Source organism: Tasmannia lanceolata, unplaced genomic scaffold (genome assembly GCF_043159265.1).
Source record: "Tasmannia lanceolata isolate RefF3 unplaced genomic scaffold, GAP_Taslan_0.1 ptg000018l, whole genome shotgun sequence".
NCBI lineage: Eukaryota > Viridiplantae > Streptophyta > Magnoliopsida > Canellales > Winteraceae > Tasmannia > Tasmannia lanceolata.
In genome coordinates, this window is record NW_027518695.1 from 22,773,244 (window position 1) to 22,795,237 (window position 21,994).

The following is a 21,994-nucleotide window of genomic DNA, read 5'->3' on the forward strand; positions in this document are numbered from 1 at the left end:
GGTTCTTGGGATTTTTGTGGAATTTCCGCAGGAAACCCACGTTTGGTTGCTAGTTATATAGTGGGCAAAAAAGAATCCCACAAACCAAAATAATCCCGCACGAAACCCAAAGCTGGAAAAAAAAAATCCCTGGAACCAAAATAATCCCGCACGAAATCCGAGGAACCAAAATAACCAAAAGAAGAACTTTTTCTTCCCAACAGTTCAAGCAACCAAACAAAGCAGGGGATTTTTATTTTATCGGGATTTTTTTTTCCCCACCATAGTCCGGTCAACCAAACATGAGATTTTTATTTTACCGGGATACTTCCAAGGAGTTTTTTTCCCCACCAATCTCCTAGGAAGTTTTTTGTTCCACAAAAGTCCCAAGAACCAAAATAATTCTGGCATCCAAACGGAGCTGTGCACGGGGCGACAAAGAAAAAGTAAAGGATCAATAAAACCATGAGTTAAAAACATTCAAAAACGAAAAAATAAATAAGAGATATCATTGCAAATTTATTGCTACCAATATTTGTTGTTTAAAAGAGGAAGAATATGGATACCACTGGATTTTCCAAAATAATCAATTGTCCACTACAAATTTACAATAGGTAAAAAGTTTTAAGACCAAACACAGATAAAGGTAAACCCAGCAACATAATTGTGAGATCGGAACCAAACTTAAATAGGAAGATCATGGCGTGACAATGCACATGCTGCAATGTGACCAACCTACTAAACTGCTTCAATGAGTCATTCGTGCTATAGAACATAGCTGAAAATCTTAGCTGCTGGTCACCCACATTAATTATTGCAGCTCACGACTTCCAACAGAAGTGGTCACAACACTTTTTATTAGTGCTCTCATCTGGCCTTCCTAATTCAATCGAGCTCTTGAAAGATTGGTCTGAAAGTGGCACAAGTGTAAACATAGAAAAGGACAGAGATAACATTACAAACATTTCACAAATGTGGCATTGAATTTCTACATGATAAATTTTGCAGAGAGATCATATAATATAGAATCTAATTTAAGCTTATGGGCTATGCAGTATGAGTGGATGAAGGATGACAATTGTCGATGATAGTGGTGAGGGGTAAAGTGGCGAAGTTTGGATCTGTGTAGGTTAGTAGGAAGTAGTATTGGTAGATGGGGAAGGCATTAAATGCAGGTTTTGTAGGTGTTGTTGGAGGCTCTATAGGAGAACATGCAGTTGTGTCGGTGGCGTAGACCTTAGAAAAGAGAAATGAAGATATGGGTGCCCTCCCTTGTTTGCTCGGTCCACTTTTCATTTAATGGGGATTTCTAAACATAGACCCCTAAAGAGAAGAACCATCATATTATAGACACAGATCATCGGAAATGAAGGAGAATTAAGGAGAGGCTCAAACTAAACCTCCTTCGGAAGATTGAATTTCTTCCACATACTCTCAAAAAACACAAATAAAAAGCACTGAAACCAAGCCAGTTCCTCAAAGTAAATCTCTGATAAACATAACTTGAAGAAAAAGAATCTTATTTAAAAAGAAATCAAAGTGATTTTTAATAGGAATGGTTGTTGTCCGCCAAACCATATGCAGACTGTGTGCAAATCTGCACAACTTATTAGGAACGTTCTGAATCTGCAGACGATCTGCACACAGCTTATTAGGAGTGTTCTTAATCTAAAAATAGAGTTTATAAAGGAAATCCTGGTAATTGTTTGATGGGAAATATCCCCAAACTTCCTCTCAAGTCATCCATCTTCCAGAACAAAAGAAATTGAAAGAAGTTTTTTGGACCAATAGGGCTTATGATTGATAATGCTAACTACCAAGAGAGAACCTTCAAGGATATTCCCATAATGTGCAAACAGAATCAAATTTGTACAGCAGCGTGAACACCCACTGAATCTCTCAAAGATCTGATTTCAAAATGCTCTTGTAGTGCAAGACAGGGTATTCAAAGTTGAAACAAAAACTAACATACACTAATTGAACGGCACAACAACTAAATCTTACACTACTTCATGCTCAAAGTGAAGCATTTTTTCAGTATATAAACTTCAACAAAACAAAACAAACTCAGAAAAAACGAATCACATTTGGTGGGAAAAGTCTTAGCATAAGAAAATGACTATCAAGAAATTGAATGGAAAAACAATCCCTCCACGAAATGGTCTCAAAGATTAGTCAGCCACTTCCAAGAACAGGGAGCAATAGTATAACATAAGCAATTTTGGAGTCTAAAGCACCGAAGAATTGTGGTTATCCCCAACCCAGGACTACGATTAAGAGCTATTGAAGCTACTGTTCAGTGAGGTTTCCTCTAAGAAAAGTATCCAACCAATATTCCAAATTATTATTATAATAGAATTTCTTGTTTTCTGTGATACTATTTTCTAATCACACAAATTTGTAAAGAAAATACCAACATGAGATCCTTAATTTAGAAGTGGTTGTTGTTTTCCTGCAAATATTTGTCAAACAATTTCTTTACCTAGGAATATGAAAAAGGGGACAAAGGTTGAAGCTGAGATACCCAAAAAGATGCTATTTTCTTATCTGAAATGGGAAGCAGAACAACAACCACCTTGAGAAAATCTCAACAAAAAGAAGAGAAATTTGCTACAGTAACATAAAAATAGAAAATGTAGCAATGAAACCATCATATTTTTCTATTTTACATGCATAAAGTTTAAGTTTGCAATGTTCCCAGAACATTGACAAATATGAGAGCAGTTGGTCACTTAAATTAATTCAAACCTTTAATACACTGAGATGGAAAATGTCAATGCATCTAAATATGGAAGTCAAAGGTTAGAAAATCTCATACATAAATATCACAATAAAATTATTTCAAGAACTACAAAAAGTTGCACAACCAATTGATCAACTTCACATGTATAAAAAATCAATTTTAATGCCACATTTAGACTTCAAGTTCATCCTCAGGTTTGCGAGGGTCAATGAATGGAACGTGTAAGAAAACTAAAGTAAACAAATGTAGTATCCATGACCTGCTGATGCGTTAATGGCTTCTATATCTGGAGATGGTGGCTCTCAGCGTGTTCCTTTAGCCACAATTGAACCTGAAAAACTAAGAATAATTTGCTTAAGATATCCATGTAAGCCATGGTTAGAGGGTCTGTACTCAGATGAGGAAGAAGAACCAGCGACAACCAACAAATGCATTCACAATATTGCTGCTTGGTACAATGTACCTGTCATGTAAGCAGGAATCTTGACCCATGATAAACTCCACCTTGAAATTCTATTTGATTGGCACTGAAATTTTTTGGTTGTTAACAATCTAAGAGTTTGCATAGTTTGCATAGTTACGCTGAGAGGCAAATATGGAAGAAATCAAATCTCCAAAGAGCATATGAAAATCCAACTGTGTAGAAATAAGACTTACTTCCAAGAGGTCACATATGAAGACAACATCTTTGCCCTTCTCAACAGCATGCAATTCGCCCTCTGCAGCACAGTTACAAACTGTAATAAGGTTGAAATCAAAATTAGGTTAAGAATAAAGATAAAAATAGAATAGTAAATCAGTGATCCCTCTGCCATAATAAAATAGTAAATAATGTAACCTGGTCAGTTCGATCCCTCTGCCATAACCTCATCACAACCAACATCTTTAAGTATCTAGCCCAAAATGAAGATTTACAATAGATGACTGATGAAAAGAAAATATTCAATGAGAATGTTTAATGGAACGTTATCAATTAAGGACACCACATATGAAATCAAAGGTGGATCCAGAATTTTTTCAGGGAAAAAATATGCAATTGTGTTAAGATTTGTCAAATCTAGACCGTTGGATTATCTTGGTGTAGATTAGGCAAGTGGGTTGAATGGGATTAGGCAAGTGGGTTGAATGGGAAAGCTAGCTAGATTAGGTAGCTTAATTAAATTAGCAATTAAGCCAATCTTAGTAGGTAGGAATTGTATATTTATCTCTTGCCTCGATTATGCTTATCTCTTACTATGTTTAACCCTTTAAGTGCTCTATATAATAACTCATTGGGCTCTTTGTAAATTATCCAAGAATTAGCGAAATCTTCTCCTAATTTTTACATGGTATCAAAGCAATTCGATCCGACCGATCTTTGATCTCACAACGCACAGAGTTTTGTTCTCCGGCGGACGGCCGATATAGCCGTCCGCCGGGCCACTGTCATCACCATATGAATCTCCATAAACAGTAGAAAAGAGAGGACTCTTTGAGGCTTTTCATCAAGCACCTTCAATGCGGCAACCAATTTACCAACATTGATGGCCAGACGATCGCCAGTTTCTTTGAGCTTTGGTGGAATGGCTGCAGTGCCCTGTTTCTGAACCCCAAAAGTGTCAACTGACTTCTCCATATAACCTGGCTCCTTGAAACCTAAGCCGTTTTGGTTTATCTTATCATCTTTTTCTTCCTTCAAGGGCCAAAATTTGTCTAGTTTCTTTGATGTGCTACATGGGGTTTTGGGATGACGAGTGAGAATTAGGAAGGAGAAGGGTTTATGCAGCTTTTTAAGCTATAAAATCATGTCTTCTCTGTTTCTATTTCTTTGATTGCACGGCCTCTTCATCTTTATCCAAACATGCTAAAATTGACACTGTCTCCCTCTATTGTCTTATGTTAAATTCTTATCTCTTATTTGATAACAACACCCCTCCTTTGTAAATACTAATTTCTTTTAAAAGATTTCGAATGATTATTGATGTTTGCCAATAATCATTGTCATTAAGCCGCTAGTTGCTGTTCTTCTGTATCTTCTTGAAATTCCAAGGGTGGTCTCGAGTACGGCAACTATGAGGAGTGAATATTAATTAGGTTTCTAGCAAGTTTTAATCCTTTTAAAAACTCAAACCCAATTTAGAAATTAAGAGATAACAATGAAATTCAAGCACACAAGTTAAATCTAGAGGTGCAATGCAAAATAAAGAGCAAGAGTTCAAGAGAGAGTGCACCCGAGATTTAAAGTGGTTCAGTCCTCAAAACGCGAGGCCTACTCCACTCCACCAACCAAACCTGTTGATGGCTTCACGATGTGATCTTCCTAACTTCGACGAAGATCGGTGCCGATTACAAATTCTGATTACCTTTAACCTTGGTGGCAATCTTCACCACGGAGAGTGAGCTACGCTTCTCCGAACACTCGCCCAATACAAGTTCTTTGAGTAAGAAAGAAAGAACAAAAAATCCCTCACAAGGGTTTACAAAATGTAGAAGATGTACAAATTTAGCCTATGATCCAAATCCTAATCTTTAGAGGATGAGAGGCATAATCAAGTTTGATTCACTCTTTGGATGTTCAAATGGAGTTTAAGAGTGTTAGGATTGATCGTCTTGAAGTTTAGAATGCCCATATATATAGGAAAACCAAAATATGACCGTTCAGTGGCATTGTGGTAATTCCTGGAAAATTCCCAACGGCTAAAAATCCGACCGTTATAGTGTTCTCGGAGTTCCGAGAAAAAATATCGGAGTTCCGGGAATACAAACAGAAGTTGGAAAATGTCTACTGGACCATTTCTCGGAGCTCCGAGGAATGTCTCGGAGTTCCGAGAAGCCTATGTTGAGCAGATTTTCACTTCTTATTTTTGGGCTTCCAATTCTCAACCAAGTTGGGATTGCTATGAGGGTTCCAAGGTGTTGGAACACCACAAGGACAATCTCTTATACATTTAGGGTGTGTGAGATTAACTTAATTATGCCTCTAAAATCTAAATTAAGATTGGATCTTTTACAATCTAAATTGACTTCGATCTTCAATGCGATTCTTCAAGTCTTCAATCGTCTTGGACTTCGATGTCTTTGGCCTTCATGATGTGGTCCAATGAGATCTTCTTGACCTCAATCCAAGCAATGTTGTCTTAGCACCAATGTGATCTACAACTTAGACAATCAAACACATTAGTGATCATAAATCACTTGTGTATTGGAATCATCAAAATAAGATGGGAATGCCAAGGTGGAAACCATTGGGCTTACAATCTCCCCCTTTTTGATGATGACAAGCACAAGAGATTTTTCAATAAAAGCATACATATTTTCCTTACACTAGAATTCTCTCCCCTTTTGGCAGCAATAAAAAAGATTGGGGTAAAAGAGAAACAAATGGATGAAATATTCAATTTAAGGCTCCTCATTTTTCAAGAAAAAAGACAAACCTAGAACTCCCCCTTTTTAGAATTTTTATTCAACATAAGAGGGGATATTTTAATTATCCATAGAAAGATATTCAATTTTAGAGCAAGCCCCTAATCTAAGCACATATGATGAAAATCATATGGGGGCTTTGGGAACCCAAGCTTTCTTGGATCCACCGCTATCCCTAATCTTAGATGCACATTGGAATTAGTAATGACCATTTATTCCACAATAATGGCATCTAACATGAGAGTTAGATACGCTAGTCCTATCATATGCATGTTTAGATCTTTGACTAGTCTTCTTTAAAATTATGTCAATAATTTTGTCACCATTTAAGAATCCATGGAGACATAATCTTAACCTTTCATTTTCATTATGAAGATGTGTTATTTGATTTAGAAAATCATTAAATTCATCTTCATAAGATTTGGAAGAGCTTGCCACATCTTGGAGTTTTGCAATTTTGCAAGTTTTTTCATCCAAACAACCCTTAAGGGTTTCAATCTCAAGTTTAAAATTTTCAAGTTGAGCTTGAGATTTGGAAGAAGATTTATTTCTCAAAAAATTAAGTTCATTTTCTAATTTTGAAATAGATTTCTTTTGAACTTTATTTTTAAAAATTTGAGAATGCAAGGTTGAGCACAATTCATCATAGGATATTTTTTCACTATCACTACTTGATGAATTATAAGAGAGGTTAGAATTTACCTCGACTTCATGGGAGAGTGCCATGAGGCAAAGGTCATCTTTATTTTCTTCCCCTTCACTTGAGCTCTTTCCCGAGGTGCTAGTAGCATCCCATCCGACGGCAAGAGCCTTATGCTTCTTCCAATCCTTCTTTCCCTTGTACTTTGAGGAAGACGACTTGAGAAGTGGACAATCCGGTCTTTTGTGTCCAATCTTCTTGCAATTGTAGCATCTTAAAGCTCCCTCAACTTCACTTTCTTCTTTCTTCTTCTTTTTATCATTTTTATGTTTCTTTCTCCATAAGCTTTTAAATTTTCTTAAAGCTTCTTCTTCATCGCTATCTGCCTCGCTAGAGGATGATGAGTTCGCTTTGGAGGCTTTTAGAGCTAGAGATCGACTCTCTTTTTCTTTCTCTTTCGGCTTCTTCTCCTCTTGTCAGCTAGTGAGGAGCATCTCATGGGTGATGAGAGATCCTGCAAGCTCCTCCATGGTTAGCGTCTTGAGATTCTTTGATTCTTGTATGGCGGTTACCTTTGGATCCCAATATGGAGGAAGAGACCTACGCAACTTACTCACAAGCTCATCAGTAGGATAAGATTTACCAAGATTGGCTAATTCATTAGAAATTTTAGAAAATCGAGTATACATTTTGGAAATACTTTCATGTTGATCCATTCTAAACATTTCATATTTGCTTTTTAACAAGTTTATTTTGGAATCCTTGACTTGTGATGTTCCCTCATGGGTAACGGCAAGTGTATCCCAAATAATCTTGGCGGAATAAAAAAGAGCAACTCGATTAAACTCTTCCGTAGATAAGGCGCAAAACAAAGAATTTATAGCTTTGTAATTTAAATTTGCATGCCTTTTCTCTACCGCATTCCATTTTTCAAATGGTGTAGAAGGCAAAATGTATCCATTTTCAACAATATGCCAAAGTTCCACATCTATCGAAAGAAGATAGATGCGCATCCTTGTCTTCCAATGTCCATAATTGGACCCATCAAAGAAAGGACGGGTAGTTGTGGAATGGCCCTCCGAAAGTCCGGTTTTATTTCTATCCGTCATTTCACAATTAGAAAGTTGCCAAAGATCTTATGATCATTCCCTTGTTGAAAACAAAAAAAATTTTCCAAAGATTTTTAGAAAAGAAAATCTTTTAAGAGCCAAGGCTCTGATACCAAGTGAAATTCCAAGGGTGGTCCCGAGTACGGCAACTATGAGGAGTGAATATTAATTAGGTTTCTAGCAAGTTTTAATCCTTTTAAAAACTCAAACCCAATTTGGAAATTAAGAGATTAACAATGAAATTCAAGCACACAAGTTAAATCTAGAGGTGCAATGCAAAATAAAGAGCAAGAGTTCAAGAGAGAGTGCACCCGAGATTTAAAGTGGTTCGGTCCTCAAAACGCGAGGCCTACTCCACTCCACCAACCAAACCCGTTGATGGCTTCACTATGTGATCTTCTTAACTTCGGCTAAGATTGATGCCGATTACAAATTCCGATTACCTTTAACCTTGGTGGCAATCTTCACCACGGAGAGTGGGCTACGCTTCTCCGAACACTCGCCCAATACAAGTTCTTTGAGTAAGAAAGGAAGAACAAAAAATCCCTCACAAGGGTTTACAAAATGTAGAAGATGTACAAATTTAGCCTATGATCCAAATCCTAATCTTTAGAGGATGAGAGGCATAATCAAGTTTGATTCACTCTTTGGATGTTCAAATGGAGTTTAAGAGTGTTAGGATTGATCGTCTTGAAGTTTAGAATGCCCATATATATAGGAAAACCAAAATATGACCGTTCAGTGGCATTGTGGTAATTCCTGGAAAATTCCCAACGGCTAAAAATCCGACTGTTATAGTGTTCTCGGAGTTCCGAGAAAAAATCTCGGAGTTCCGGGAATACAAACAGAAGTTGGAAAATGTCTACTGGACCATTTCTCGGAGCTCCGTGGAATGTCTCGGAGTTCCGAGCTCGGAGTTCCGAGAAGCCTATGTTGAGCAGATTTTCACTTCTTATTTTTGGGCTTCCAATTCTCAACCAAGTTGGGATTGCTATGAGGGTTCCAAGGTGTTGGAACACCACAAGGACAATCTCTTATACATTTAGGGTGTGTGAGATTAACTTAATTATGCCTTTAAAATCTAAATTAAGATTGGATCTTTTACAATCTAAATTGACTTCGATCTTCAATGCGATTCTTCAAGTCTTCAATCGTCTTGGACTTCGATGTCTTTGGCCTTCATGATGTGGTCCAATGAGATCTTCTTGACCTCAATCCAAGCAATGTTGTCTTAGCACCAATGTGATCTACAACTTAGACAATCAAACACATTAGTGATCATAAATCACTTGTGTATTGGAATCATCAAAATAAGATGGGAATGCCAAGGTGGAAACCATTGGGCTTACACTTATTTTTGTTCCATTTTTTTCCAAACTATTTCAGTTGAAGTGCTTCAGTCCATTGAGGTATATGCCTCAGACCTTTGGGGTGCGTGCCTGAAATAGTAGATACTCTACTCAATTGAGGTACTTCAGTCTATTGAGGTAATATGCCTCAGACCTATGGAGTGTCTGCCTGAGAGAGTCTTCAACTTCTTTGTGGATCGTTCTCAAAAGTCGATCCATCTCTTTGCCCATTGTGGCATTGGTCCATTGTGACCCGTTTTATGTAGACTCGCTCATCGAGGCCTTGAGTCACATCTAGCCCATTGTGGCTTCCTTTCGGCAACCAGCTTTGGCAAGAAGCATCAATCAAGACATTCTTCATCTACGTGGTGTGCATTACACAAGAAGATTTGGCATTATGCCCACTAAATGTGTTGGGGACATTTTATTGTAATCAATTTGGGAATTTTTATTGTAAGCAAACGAATATTGATTTTCAATCAATATACGTTTGAGGGGGCGTGTTAAGATTTGTCAAATCTAGATCGTTGGATTATCTTGGTGTAGATTAGGCAAGTGGGTTGAATGGGATTAGGCAAGTGGGTTGAATGGGAAAGCTAGCTAGATTAGGTAGCTTAATTAAATTAGCAATTAGGCCAATCTTAGTAGGTAGGAATTTTATATTTATCTCTTGCCTCGGTTATGCTTATCTCTTACTATGTTTAACCCATTGAGTGCTCTATATAATAACTCATTGGGCTCTTTGTAAAGTATCCAAGTTTAATGAAATCTCTAGAATTTAACAAATTGTAATCTTGAATAGAAATTCTCTAAGAGAAAAACACCTAAAACATTCTAAGATTCTATTGAAGAATCAAATTAAAGAAAAGATAACATAGCAATAGAGTTGCGCACCATTTTCAATCCCTCTTGATTTTGGGAGAGAGAACTTCTGGTGCTAGGTTTCTAGGGTTTGGAGAATAAGGGGTTGGACCGGAAGGAAGGGATTTTCGATTTGACTGCAAGAGATGAAAGGGATATTAAGGTTTGGAGAAGTCGGTCCTGACTGAAATAGAGAGAGAGAGAGAGAGAGAGAGAGAGAGAGAGAGAGATGTGATGGTTCTTGGGGACAGATGGAAGAGAGGAGACACGTCTTTGGCTGAGAGAAATGGCTTAAGCAAGGAGAGGGATTTTATAAAAAAATCTCTGACGTTTGAGAGAGAGAGAGAGAGAGAGAGGGGACATGTATTAGGGAGACAAATAAAGAAACTGGGAGGACGATTTTACCCATGCACATAGGCATAGATATCTATAGCAGCTGAGGGGTAAATGGGGATTGTTGTACGTGATGAGAATCAAGGAGGACGTCTGCGGTGAAGAGTAAAAGCATAAGTGGAGAAGAAAAAAAATAAAAACGAAAGAATGATTACGGAATTACAATCGACGTGTTGAATCTACAGAGTTTGAAAAAAATTCAAAAACTTCTCTCCTTTTCTCTTCTGCTACTGGACAGCTGTAAGCTTTAAGGGAAAGTGAGGATCCATTATTGTGCTATGCTATAGATAGTACTATATACGTGGAAGAATGAGAGTGGGTGCGTTAAAAAGAGAGCCTTAAAGACATTCAATGGAAATATCAGGGTGGTTAGGTAAGTTCATTAAAAACCTTATGAATACAAATTTTCCAGGGTCTTAAGGGTAAAATCCTATGAGAGAGAATGCAGGAGAAAAATCCAGAGATAAAAAAAAAATTCCCTTTTTCCTCTTCCTATATTGTAGTAAATACTAGTAAAAAAACCCCGTCCGATGCACGGGCCGACAAAGAACTGTACGGACCACATCATAGGTTGATCCAAACTGTCCATGTGATGGAACACAACATAAATAGGTTGTGCCCAAAAAATCATTTCCATAGGCTGATCCTAGCCCTCCAATCTATAGAGGTTTCCATAGTATGTTGTTCCTCTTAAATCGGATGGTTAAGATCACCCTATAGATTTTTTTATTAAAAAAGCATAAAGGAGGGGGGTAGGATTGAAATTATGTGGCTTTAATGGGTGCCTTTGTTAAAAAGCATAAAGGAGGGGGTAGGATTGAGAATATGTGTGTTGAATGGGTGCCTTTGATAAAAAAAGTCAAAAAAAGTGATGTGTAATTCTCATATAAATTCAAAGAATTCTCTTATTTTCTCTTCTATTATATAGATACTAGCAAAAAACCTTGTTCAATGCACGGGCCGACAAAGAATTGTACAGACCACATCATAGGTTGATCTAAACCGTCCAGGTGATGGAACACAACATAATTAGGTTGTGCTCGTAAAATAATTTCCATAGGCTGATCCTAGCCCTCCAATCTATAGAGGTTTCCATAATATGTTGTTCCTCTTAAGGTGCCAAGAATTCGTCAATATTTTTACAAGTGTCCTGCATTCGTAATATCAAACTTTCTGTAATTTGACTTGCACATAGTGAATAAGGAAAAGTAGTTCCCGATTTCCAACCCGACTGGGTTTAACCCGACCCAACCCGATTTACAATTTCCTCAACCCGACCCAACCTGATTTCCAATTCGGGTTGGGTTGGGTCGGGTTGACCCGATTTGATATGGTACCAATTGTTGACCACCTCAACTCAAGCCAGGTTATTTTGGATTTTGAGAACCAATAGTGAGTCACCAATAATCAGTTTTTAACTAACAATCAATTCTCAAAATCCAAACCAAAAAGGGACTAACAATTAACAAAGGAAAATGTTATCCGCACTACTATATTTTGATGATCACACTCCTCACTTTATTAAAGTACGGTATGGCCCGCACCATAGGATTATCCAAACCGTCCATTGTGGACTGTGGAGACTATTTCAATGTTGAAAAAGAAAAACATATATACAGAACTTCTTCATATGGAACCCAAATTCGGGTTTCGGGTCGGGTCGGGTTGCCCGATAGCCCGACCCGATTTCCAATTCGGTTTGATTTTTCCCAACCCAACCCAACCAAACCCGATTTGCGAAAAAGCTTAACCCGACCCAACCTAAATTCAGGTTGAACCCGACCCGTGTGGGAACATCCAAGTAACAACAATGGTTTCAAATTATATATAGTGCTAATGTCCTCACTACCATATTTTATAATGGCACTATTCACCGTATTTTGATGATCGCACTCCTCACTTTATTAAAATGTACGGTATGGCCCGTAGCATAGGATGATCCAAACCGGCCATTAGATGGGCCACTGCCTACATAGGTTGTGCCCCAAAAATAATTTTCACAGGTTGATCCGAACCCTCCGATCTATAGCGGGTTATAGGTTGATCCAAACCGTCCATGTGATGGAACACATCATCAATCGGTTGTGCTCGTAAAATCATTTCCATAGGTTGATCCTAGCCCTCCAATCGATATAGGCTGATCCTAGCCCTCCAATCGATAGAGGTTTCCATAATTGTTGTTCCTCTTCAGGTGCCCGGAATCTGTCAATATTTTGCAAGTGTCCTGCATGAGTAATATAAAGTAGTTCTTTCATCATTGTCATATGTCTTTACCTATTTTTGGTAGTTTTTTTTGTAATTATTATAGACAGGTACCCGGGTCGGTACTTTTCGTATGTAGATTACGATTCTACCCTCAAATAATTTCTCAAAGAATTGTACAGACCACATCATAGGTTTATATAAACCGTCCATGTGATGGAACAATACATAAATAGGTTGCGCCCGTAAATTAATTTTCATAGGCTGATCCTAGCCTTCCAATCTATAGAGGTTTCCATAATTGTTGTTCCTCTTAAGGTGCCCAGAATTCGTCAATATTTTTATAAGTGTCTGCATTCGTAATATCAAACTTTTCGTAATTTGGCCCGTACATAGTGAATAGGGAAAAGTAGTTCCCGATTTCCAACCCGACTGGGTTCAACCTGACCAAACCCGATTTGCAATTTCCTCAACCCAACCCAACTTGATTTCCAATTCGGGATGGGTTGGGTCAGGTTGGGTCGGGTTGACCTGATTTCATATGGTACCAATTGTTGACCACCTCAACTCAAGCCGGGTTGTTTTGGATTTTGAGAACCAATAGTGAGTCCCCAATAATTAGTTTTTAACTCACAATCTGTTCTCAAAATCCAAACCAAACAGGGACTAACAATTAACAAAGGAAAATGTTATCCACACTACTATATTTTGATGATCACACTCCTTACTTTATTAAAGTACGGTATGGCCCACACCATAGGATTATCCAAACCGTCCATTGTGGACTGTGGAGACTATTTCAAAATTGAAAAAGAAAAACACATATACAGAACTTCTTCAAATGGAACCCAAATTCGGGTTTCGGGTTGGGTTGGGTTGCCCGACAGCCCAGCCCAACCTGTCCCGATTTCCATTTCGGGTTGATTTTTCCCAACCCAACCCGATTTGCGAAAATGCTTAACCCGACCCAACCCAAATTCGGGTTGAACTCGTCGAGTTCGGGTTGAACCCGACCCGCGCAGGAACATCCAAGTAACAACAATGGTTTCAAATTATATATAGTGCTAATGTCCTCACTACCATATTTTATAGTGGCACTACTCACCGTATCTTGATGATCACACTCCTCACTTTATTAAAATGTACGGTATGGCCCGTACCATAGGATGATCCAAACCGTCCATTAGATGGGCCACTGCCTACATAGGTTGTGCCCCAAAAATAATTTTCATAGGTTGATCCGAACCCTCCGATCTATAGAGGGTTATAGGTTGATCCAAACCGTCCTTGTGGTGGAACACAACATCAATCGGTTGTGCCCGTAAAATCATTTCCATAGGTTAATCCTAGCCCTCCAATCGATAGAGGTTTCCATAATTGTTGTTCCTCTTCAGGTGCCCGGTATCCGTCAATATTTTGCAAGTGTCCTGCATGAGCAATATAAAGTAGTTCTTTCGTCATTGTCATATGTCTTTACCTCTTCTTGGTAGTTTTTTTTCGTAATTGTCATAGATAGGTACCCGGGTCGGTACTTTTCGTATGTAGATTACGATTTTACACTCAAATAATTTCTCATAGAGATAGATGTTAGATATCAGCAAAGGGGTTAATGGTAAAAGAGTAATGCTGACGTGTAAATCTCACAGAAAAAGAAAAGAAATTCCTTTTTCTCTAGCTATATATATATATATATATATATATATATATATGAGGAATAAGATTGTACGCTCGACCGTACCTAAAGTTAGGTACGGTAGAGTGCCAAATCACATGGGTCCCACATTTTTGGTGAGCATCTAAACCATTCATTTGCAAGGCCCCATCATAGATAGGGTGCATACCAAAAATCAGCTCCATAGGATCATCCTAACCCATCCATTTGTGGAGGCCAAAATGGACAGATAGTGTTTGTCCACAAATCTGCCCATTTTGGCCTCCAGTTTTGGAGGGGTTAGGATGATTCAATGGTGCTGATTTTTGGTATGCACCCTATCCATGATGGGGCCTTGCAAATGAATGGTTTAGATGCCCACCAAAAATGGGGGACCCATGTGATTTGGCACTCTACCGTACCTAACTTTAGGTACGGTCGAGCGTACAATCCTTTTCCTATATATATATATATATATATATATATATATATATATATATATATATATATATATATATATACTACAATAAGCTCGGATGAAAAGAAGATAGTTTTTTTATTTTTTTGAAAATTACATGAGAATTACACATCATATTTTTTGACTTTTTTTCACAAATGCACCCATTCAACTCATATAATTTCAATCTTACCCCCCTCCTTTAGTATATTGCAGAAGAGAAAATGTTGGAATATTTTCATTTCTTTCTAAATGCTGTGGATTTAACAGGTCGCCCACTTTCGTAAGGGTAGTCCTTTTTTTTGTCTCGACTTTCCGGGTACATTCTCTCATCTGAAAGTACCGCTGCGTCCCTCGCATGGCACTCATTTGTCATTTGTAGTGGAGGAGAAAATCGGTAAAAAAAATTTCATTCCAATCTTTTTCTCAAAAGTAGATACCTATGCAGACAACTGTCTCGCTTTTTTTTTATAAGACGTGTCCACTTTTATAAGCGTACCTCTATGTCTCTCTCTCTCTCTCTCTCTCTCTTCTAATTTTTTTTTTTTTAATTTTCAGTTTTCTTCTTTTTCTTTTTCTTTTTCTCTCTTCCACTGAAAACCCATTTTTCAAGGTTGGTGAGAATGAGCTCTCTTCCACTGAATGGAGTTTTTCACTTCTGCGTCCGTTCATGGATTCTCTTTACAACAGGTGCATCAAAGCCTTTCTTTTTTTCTCTCTCTGGAGGCGATATGGTTTATTTTTCATTTTTCTCACTAAGATTTATTTCTCGGATTTCAGCATGGCCGCCAAAATTGGACCATTGACATTTTTTTGAAGAGCGTTTGTTTTCAGTTGGGGTTGGGCATGTAGTTCAATGGTTGAGGCTTTTTTCCTCAACCTTGAGCTCACAGGTTCGATCCCAGCTTGGCTATAAAAAGAATGTTTATTTCAGTTCTTTATGTTTTAGATTCTTCATTCTTCCCCTGTTTTTAGTTCTTCAATTTCAAAATACTACACTCCCTAAATTTGTTATATATATATATATATATATTTGTGTGGGATTTGTGGAATTTTTATTTACTGGATTTTTGTATTATTCTTTTTTATTTTAGGGTTTGATGTGATAGCATGGGATTGTTCTTACCATGTCACGGTTTTCTTGCCGTGAATGCTCTGTAAAATGAGCAGAAGCTGTATTTGCATTGTTTGTTCTTTTATGGGCTTAATGTGGGTATCGATTTGTTATATTTTGATTTATCCATATCTATGCTTTTTGTTTGTTTGTTAGTGTAAGCTCCGAAGCAATTACAATTTTTTAAGGTAATCTGTGATTGAACCTACGACCTTATGTGAATAATAGTTGGTATTCTAACTGCAATCATGCCAACTTAAAGAAGATAAAATATAAAATTATGTGGCCAACAAGTATTATTTTGGAAAAAGGACAGTACTGTTGATTTTATAATTGAAACTGATTCAACCATTGTTACAATTTATTCCAGAGAATATAAAGCCTTGGCAATGAATATGCTGCAAAAGTTAGATTATGAGTGACACCTTTTGATTCTCTTATTCAGCTTTTTGCATTGCAGATGTAAGTTCAAATGATTAATGGACATTTTGATTGTTAAAAGTATGTGAGTTTAAGTACTTAATAGACCTTTTGATCCTGTTATTGTGTTTTATGCAGCAATAGATTTTAATTCTATTATTAGCATTGAATATGTAAGCAAGATTGGAGGCACCCTCCAATCCCTCCAATCTTGCTTCCATTTTCTATCTGTTCTCATTTTAAAGTACAGGGAAAACTGTACTTTAAACCTGTTATTTGCCTAATGAAGTCGGTGCACTCAATTTGGTACTTTAAAAACTGTACAAGAAAACTAACCTCAAATGTGATTTAAACCAATGCTTTTGATAAAAACACTCCTTTCTTTCGTACACACTTTTTGCTTCTATGGTTACTGCTTTTGAGGATTGCTATAACCTCTAAAAGCTACAAAGAGAAACTTAATTGTCATGATCATATTTGTGAGTTCAAATAACATTTGCTTATGATTACTGTTGTTGTTATTATTCTTTCAGATGGATATCATTATTAGGTCGTCGTTAGTCTGCCGGATGACCTAGCTATTGGATGCACATATGCTATATTCTTTATCTTTTGAACCCTCATATCCGATACTTTGAAACTAGGTTTACAATTTACACGTGAGCAATCAATTATATCACCAATTTATACCATTCTTTTTAATCATTTAAGCCATATAATTTCAATCTTACCCCTCTCCTTTATGGTTTTTTAATAAAAAATCTATAGGGTAATCTTAACCATCCGATTTAAGAGGAATTATGGAAACATCTATAGATTGGAGGGCTAGGATCAGCCTATGGGAATGATTTTTGGGGCACAACCTATTTATGTTGTGTTCCATCACGTGGACGGTTTGGATCAACCTATGACGTGGCCCGTACAGTTCTTTGTCGGCCTGTGTATCGCACGGGTTTTTTACTAGTATATATATATATATATAGGAGAAGAGAAAAGAAGAGAATTTTTTGAATTTTTGGAAAATTTTATGAGAATTACATATCACTTTTTTTTGACTTTTTTTAACAAATGCACCAATTCAACTCACATATTTTCAATCCTGCCCCCTCCTTTATGCTTTTTAACAAATGCACCCATTAAAGCCACATAATTTCAATCTTACCCCCCTCATTTATGGTTTTTTAATAAAAAATCTATAGGGTGATCTTAACCGTCCGATTTAAGAGGAATTATGGAAACCTCTATAGATTGGACGGCTAGGATCAGCCTATGGAAATGATTTTGGGGCACAACCTATTTTGGGGCACAACCTATTTATGTTGTGTTCCATCACATGGACGGTTTGAATAAACCTATGACGTGGCCCGTACAGTTCTTTGTCGGCCCGTGCATCGCACATAGTTTTTACTAGTATATATCTATACTAGTAAGACACCCCGTGCGATGCACGGGCGAAAAAAAAAGTTTGGCTTAAAATTGTTTTAAAGACAGAAACATGCATTCGTTAAAAAGAGTAATGCTGACGTGTAAATCTCACAAAAAAAGAAAAGAAATTCCTTTTTTTCTAGCTATATATATCTCGGCTCGGTGAGAATCTCCGGGGGGGGGGGGGCGGGCGAATAAAACAAATGAAGAGAAAGAAGGGGATGGAGAGCTAACCTTCGAACAAAATCTCCTCTCGTTGTGTCTTTCTGAAAATTTTCACCATTTGAAATTCCACTCAGCCTAATCATTGGGATAACGGAAGAGAGGGAGGAGGTGGGGAAGGACCGAAAATCCGGTGCAGAGGATGCGGGGAGACCGGAGAGAGAGGGTTCCTAAGATTTTTTTTCCCAAAATCACGCGAGATTTTCTCCCGTATCGCTGAGCTGTGGTCAAGAAGCTATTTCAGGCGAGATTTTGGGGAGAAAGGGGAGGCGAGATTTCATACGTATCCTGATAAATTGGTAGTCAAAAGCAATTGTATTTTTTTGACCTTTTTCAGGATTATTCGGGACTTTATCCTTTTTTTTTAGATTTTCATGATTTTTTTTTGGAATTTACAAAATGCATTAGAAAAACGAAAAAAATATGTGAGCAGGAACGTGATACTGACACGTGGTGGGGAACAGTAAAACTCCCCTTCCTCTTTATTATAACTAGCAAAAAACCCCATGCGATGATGCACGGGTAGACAAAGAATTGTACATACCACATCATAGGTTGATCTAAACCATCCATATGATGGAACACAACATAAATAGGTTGTGCCCGTAAAATAATTTCCATAGGCTGATCCTAGCCCTCCAATCTATAGAGGTTTCCATAATTGTTGTTCCTTTTAAGGTGCCCAGAATTCGTCAATATTTTTACGGGAGCATTCGTAATATCAAACTTTTCGTAATTTGACCCGCACATAGTGAATAGGGAAAAGTAGTTTTTTCGTCATCGTTAGGAATGCAACTTGAGTCTCAACCCGACCCAACCTGAGGAACCCATATTTTCCAACCCAACCCGATTTTCCAACCCGACTGGGTTCAACCTGATTTGCAATTTCCTCAACCCGACCCAACCCGATTTCCAATTCGGGTTGGGTTGGGTCGGGTTGACCCAATTTGATATGGTACCAATTATTGACCACCTCAACTGAAGCCGTGTTGTTTTGGATTTTGACAACCAATAGTGAGTCACCAATAATCAATTTTTAACTCATAATCGGTTCTCAATATCCAAACCAAACAGGGACTAACAATTAACAAAGGGAAATGTTATCCGCACTACTATATTTTGATGATCACACTCCTCACTTTATTAAAGTACGGTATGGCCCGCACCCGTCCATTGTGAACTGTGGAGACTTTCAATGTTGAAAAAGAAAATCACATATACAGAACTTCTTCAGATGGAACTCAAATTCGGGTTTCGGGCCGGGTTGCTTGACAGTCCAACCCGACCTGATTTTCAATTCGGGTTGATTTTTCCCAACCCAACCGAACCCGATTTGCGAAAAAGCTTAACCCAACCCAACCCAAATTCGGGTTAAACCCGACCCGCGTGGGAACATCCAAGTAACAATGTGTGGACCCCGATCCGGAGGACGAGCGCCGAGAGGGACGCGAGGTCCCCACAGCAATCCTCAAAGATCTCCACAATGGAAGAGAGCTCTGCCAAGGAACTCTCGAAAACGGATGCCACCCTCACAGCATAGCATGAGTGGCGATATAAAAAGGAAAGAGATACATCCTGATCCGGAGCCAGGGCTCGAAACCAAGATATATCCGAAAATAACTCAGAGTCGCCATCCATGGACACGCCATGGAACCAAAACAAATGCTCTGTTTGCAATGGATAACCAGAGATACAGAAGGTCCGTGCCTGATGACGAATGGAGAAGGTCCGAAGAGCGCCCCCAATTCGCCCGAGTGCGAACACTTGGTCTCTTATGCCATTTATTATTAACCTTGAAGAGTTTTAGGCGAAAATCATGTGAAATGGGAACAATCCTCAGGAGTCGTCTACCTAAGCATGCATTTCCTGAGAATACAAATAATAAGCACACAAAATAAAATAAAAGATGTGTCGCCTAATGATTGCTAGGTTATGAGTGACATACCTAACTGGTGTCTAAGTTCTGGTGGACGAACACATGCATGCTACAGCTAAAGGTATAGTTCTGCACAAGAAAGTAAGAAAACACAGCAAAATATACAATATAACAAAACAACAAATCCTAAGACTCTAAACGATTTAGCCCGAGTCCTCGGATGGTCTGATATTCATCCAAAGAAGCCTACGTATCCCCGCCTCCACGAGAATCAAGGCAACGTAGTTCTTCGCGCCTATTCTAAACTATGATGTCTAAGACACCTAGACCTCTATCTTAGACTCGATCTAAAAGACCGGACTAGTTATTAAAGCTTCTTGAATGATTATTTAAATTCCAAATGGATTGTAGATTTTAAGACACCCTATATGTCCTAGCTAAATGCAGGTTAGCCCTAAGCTAATGCAGGTGGTTCCTACAACCTATGTGTAACTAGGCTGTGCGTCCTAAGGAAAACAATGGGATCACTAACGCATCTTAGACCTAGTCATCAGTCGGCGATGTGAATCGCCAACTGACCGGACGGAGGCGCTCCTAGCTAGGACAAACTCCTAACTCTAAAACAACACAAACAAGCACACAACAAATAAAAGACAAACTCCTAACTCTAAAACTCTCTATCTAGGACAAACTCCTAACTCTAGAGGAAGATCTTGTTGAAAACAAGGTTTTGAAGAAAAAGGGTTAAAGCATTTATTTACAAAGTTTGGCTGGACTTGAGATAAGAATCTCAAGCTGCACTACGTACCTCGTGGAAGAGGATCAAGCCAACGTAGTTCGAAACGAACTCTCAAACTACGCTTCTAAAAGAAACACTCAACACTTTATATTTTTTTAAGGTTTTTTATATTTTTAAATGTTTTTGATATTTTTAAAGTTTTCAAATGTTTTTGAGTTTTAAATTTCTAATGTTTTTGGATTTTAAAGCTTTTCCAATGCTCAGGACCTTTAAATGCTTTCAATCTTAAAGGGAACACGCAAGTAATACCACAAACTAGGGCAAAGCCCTAAAGCAAAAGGGGAAACCCCGGATAAGCAACTAGCGTCTCAAAGAGACAAACCACAACACGTAAAGAAGTGTCCCAAGAACAGAGAAAACAATCTAAGATCCCAAGCAGGGAAGGCTCTATATGACTGAGTTAGTCTCAAACAAGGATGAATGACAACAAATCTAAAGGCGAACTACTAACTAACACACTAAAAAAAGAAGAGCACAAATGAGTCAGAGACTCACTAAAAACACTACCAAGAAAGGGGTAAAAATGAGTCAAAGACTCGCCAGGAGGAAGGGTTATTCTAACATGAGGCTAGGTAAGCCTCCTAAAGGAGAAACTCTCTACAGGAGACAAGGCTTGTCTCCGAGACACAAATGACGTAAAAAGGAATAAGAGACCCTGTGCATATTTGGCAAAGGTAAAACACCCAACCGGGCCGGACAGCTACCTAGCCCTAGGGTGCAACAAATGTGCGACCCAATACCCATAAGGGTAGGGGTATGAAGCCAAGCCGAGTAGGATGTTCTCCCAAAACCAAACGGCGCACAAAGAGGAGGTTTAGCAAGAGAATGAGACCGGGCGGGTCTAAAAGGAATAAGAGACCTTGTGCATATTTGGCAAAGGTGAAACACCCAGCCGGGCCGGACAGCTACCTAGCCGTAGGGTGCAACAAATGTGCAACCCAATACCCATAAGGGTAGGGGTATGCTGCCAAGCCGAGTAGGGTGTTCTCCCAAAACCAAACGACACACAAAGAGGAGGTTAAGCAAGAGAATGAGACTGGACAAGTCTCCTATATACAAAGGAGGGGTATGCTACTTGGACTGAGCAAGTCCCCTAAGGATGGGCTTGGGCTAGCGCCTTCATCGCCCTCGCAATGAGAGGGGATTCTAGTATCTAAGGAAATTTAACAGAAAATCTGTAAGACTGTGTTAGTCTATCAAAGAGAGAAGAAAAGGCTACCAGATGATCGCAAACTCCATTCTATTCTTATAAAAAAAAATCAAGTGCTAAGCAAAGAAGAATTTTCAATAAAATAAAAAAATACACAATCTATAGCAATCATAAAATGATAAACAACATTAGTTAGTCCAGA

General features: G+C 38.2%; 2 long non-coding RNA genes across 6 annotated transcripts; one reads left to right on the forward strand and one right to left on the reverse strand.

Annotated features, from left to right (window-relative positions):
- Positions 1 to 535: 535 nt before the first annotated feature.
- On the reverse strand, positions 536 to 10,281 carry LOC143851641 (uncharacterized). Of its 5 annotated transcripts, none has more exons than XR_013236433.1 (6): positions 10,117 to 10,281; positions 3,561 to 3,615; positions 3,380 to 3,441; positions 3,186 to 3,304; positions 2,982 to 3,053; positions 536 to 889 (listed from the first exon to the last, which is right to left on the reverse strand). It is a non-coding gene; the product is annotated as an uncharacterized LOC143851641 (long non-coding RNA). The 5 variants fall into 5 exon arrangements; XR_013236435.1 differs by having other exon boundaries at positions 3,186 to 3,249; positions 3,561 to 3,646; XR_013236432.1 differs by having other exon boundaries at positions 3,561 to 3,646.
- Positions 10,282 to 15,336: 5,055 nt separating this feature from the next.
- On the forward strand, positions 15,337 to 16,013 carry LOC143849299 (uncharacterized). Its single transcript, XR_013235638.1, has 2 exons — positions 15,337 to 15,476; positions 15,567 to 16,013. It is a non-coding gene; the product is annotated as an uncharacterized LOC143849299 (long non-coding RNA).
- Positions 16,014 to 21,994: the final 5,981 nt, after the last annotated feature.